Consider the following 3,389-nt stretch of genomic DNA (forward strand, 5'->3'; position numbering starts at 1 on the left):
GCCCCAAAACTGGGCACAGAGATAAAATAAAAAGGTGTGGGCACCAAGCGAGTGAGAGGGGCTGCAACATCCCCACTGCTAGTGACAAAGACGCATCCAATCCTGAAACAAGCAGCTTTGAAAACCTGCACTCAAGACAAGTCACAGTTGTGGTCCTCATCAGTTCTCACCTACTGAGCATGTCCCGTAACATTGTTCTGGCATTCCGGAGCTCCGAAATGCAAACTCCACTTTGCCAGGTTTTAAGAGTGACCAAGAGGGAAAAAGAGAGGTGAAGGAAAAGGAATCTGAGAGTGGTTCAGTGGAAGAATAGCACCTGCAGCAGGAAGTGGAAGGATGGGAAACTGCCCCCAATACAAACACAGAAGTGCTTCAGCACAATTTCAGTTGGTGGGATTATGGAATTCAGACTGGGTGACAGAACCAGCATGGCTTCATAAGAATAATGTAACTCTAAATTTGGGGCTCTTAGAAATCTGGTCTCATTTAATTAATTAAATTTATTGAGCACCCACTCTGTAATGAAAACCAGAACGAGAATATGGGGGGTGTCTAATGACGAAAACTAGAAAAGGCAGTGTGTAACTAATGGAAGGTTTTACAGTCCTAACAGCTATGATAGAACTATAAGAACACAAGTTCAAATTCCCAGAACCAAGCTTTTTCGGATAACGTACCGCAGTTCTCACCCGCAGCAGATGGCAAACAACAGCAACAAAATCCCCAAACAATAGCAACAACAACAATAAAAACTCTCCTTGCTGTCTTTGTTTCCTAAAAAAATGTTCTTTCCTTCAATTTAAGCAAATATACAAACCTTGTGTTTAGGTTGTGTCTCCTACTTGTTAAATAGGCAGCATTTAAGTATCTCCAATTTGAACAGAAAAAGGAAAGTGGAGCCCATAGAGGTTGCTGCTTTCCCTAAGTTCACAAAGGATCAGGAGGTGGCCAAACTGAAATTAGAACCTAGGCTGTCTGAATTCCAGCCTAGAGGTTTTTCCACATGACCAGCTTGTATGGAAATGAATAAACAAAGCCTTTGGGGGTGTGAGGGGGCAGCCCAGGGAGGCATGTACATGTAATACTAAATTACCATGCATTACCAGTTAACATTTATGGTTTCAAAACGAGTCCATCCAGAAAGAGACCGGTTTTAACAGTGTCAAGAGCTCTGAGCCTCTCTGTGAAGTTCCCGCTCATTAAAGACTTTCTATTGGTGAAGGAAAGCCAGAGGAGGCGTACACAGCATCTCGCTTTAGCCTTGTGGGACTTGAATATTTTTATCCCTGATAAAAGGTCCCTTTTGTCTCTTGTCTGGACAGCACCTCCTGGACCCCCTCCTGTCCTGCAGCGCATCCATTTGACGATTGTTCCCCCAAAGGGGAGTGAGTCACCCTGTTCCCCCTGTGTTCACATTAAGCACATAGACACAGCTCAGTGTCTGTGATAGTCAGGATTGTTTTGACATGGAACAACCGGAACATAAAGAAAAGCTTAGAGACTTTCATAAGAAACACTCTATCTCTGTGGAGATTTTTTTTAAAATGTTAACTTTTGTTTTGTGTGTGCGTTTGTGCGTGTTTCAGAGATACAGCAGAAGCCCCTTTTGTACACTTCCCAAATCTCATTCCCCACCCTGTCTGCTTAGGTTGTCATGGTCGTGAAATGAGTGTATAGCCTTCTTGCTCATTTTTATGCTTTTATCATATATATATATATATATATATATATATATATATATATATTTGCCCTTATCAGGATAGGCTTTTTTTTTTTTAAAGAAAGAGACATCATTTACATATTTTGTGGTCTGCTTTTTGTTTTTTTTACTAAATATTGTATTTCTGAGATTTGATCATGTGATACATCCATGATCCTTTCTACATCATTCTCATCTCCTGATGTGAGCTATGGTGCATCCTATATCTGACAGTCTTTACAGGATGATGTGTAAATTAAGTAAAAATGCACCTAGCAACAGAGATACAGAGATTCCTCAGCCACAGTGGATCTGGAAGGAAACGAAGCAGAGATGAGATGAGATGGCTTTCTCATTCTTATGCATTCACAAGAGATGAGAAACTCTACCTAAGGCAAGATTTCCCACGCCCTATCTGACACGTTCCCCCCAGCAGAGACACAGCTGGCTTCCCAGTCACATTGAATCAGCCCACGGATCAATATTACCTAGAATTGCCTAGAATCAGTGTATGGATCAATACTACTTTTGTGACCTAAAATTTTGAGACAGGGTCTTGCTAGGTAGTCCAGGTTGATCTCAAACTCAAGATCCTCCTGCCTCTGCCTCTCATGGACTGGGATTCAAACCGTTCACTACTACACCCAGATAGGATCAGTATTACTTTTAAAAAGTTACTGGACAAGTAGGTATTTATTAGGAACACCGTCATTTCAGATCTTACTTATCATGCTTGTTCATATAGCACATCTGATGTTTATGCCCCTGACTCTTCAACACTTAATATTTGAGAAGCTTTTTACAAAAAAACTATACTCTTAAAAGTTGCCATCTTACCCATTTTAAGTGTACCCATCAGTGGTGTTAAGTACGTTCACGCTGTGCAATAGGATCAATATTAGTAAGGCTTATACCCTACCAAAAGGACAAAACGATACTAATTTGAAAAGATATGAAAAGGAAAAGAAAGCTAGGCGAAACGTGTAGAAAAAGAAAAGCAGCTATCCATCGCTTTGAATGAATGCAGACTGTCGTTAGAAGGAAGCATGGCTATGGGAATGCCACCTAATATTCGCGGGCGTTTGAAAGCTGAGGTTCTCCAAGGACTCTTTCAGCTCTCAAATCAATATGTAGAAAAGGAGATGAGAAACCCTACCTAAGGAGCAAAAGATGGGACTCGCCACCAAAACCACAGGTTCCACCTGTTTAGTAAGGTTTTGACAAAGAGGTTGTAAACTATTCCCAGGTGAGTATTCTGTTCCTATCTGCGACTCCGTTTCAGTGTGGAGTGCTGCACCTGGCCAGGTGTGCAGCGTTGCCTGCACCAGGGACCGCAGCACCGGTGACCCCGGGTCCCTAGGAGGGCACACGGGCTCTCAGAGCAGGTGCTGGGGTCTGGAAGTATCAGCCTCCCACGCTTGGGCGATCGAGGGCAGCTCCGCGTTGCAACAGAGGAGACACTGCTTTCTAAGCAGCGCCGAGCTCACTTCAGTCGCAAGCTTCCAGCGGTAGGAACCACCACGTTCGTGCGGGACGCTCAAAGCGTCACCCGGGGCGCGAGCGTGAGAACAACGAAGCGCCCCGCCAACCCTGCGCCGCCGGGTTCCACACGAGAGGCTCCACCGCGCGTGCGCGGCACGCCTGCGCAGTGCGTGCGCGCGCACTCGCTCCGGAGGCCGCGCGCCTCGGC

The sequence above is a fragment of the Chinchilla lanigera genome, unplaced genomic scaffold, assembly GCF_000276665.1.
Source record: "Chinchilla lanigera isolate Chin_1 unplaced genomic scaffold, ChiLan1.0 scaffold00002, whole genome shotgun sequence".
Taxonomy (NCBI): domain Eukaryota; kingdom Metazoa; phylum Chordata; class Mammalia; order Rodentia; family Chinchillidae; genus Chinchilla; species Chinchilla lanigera.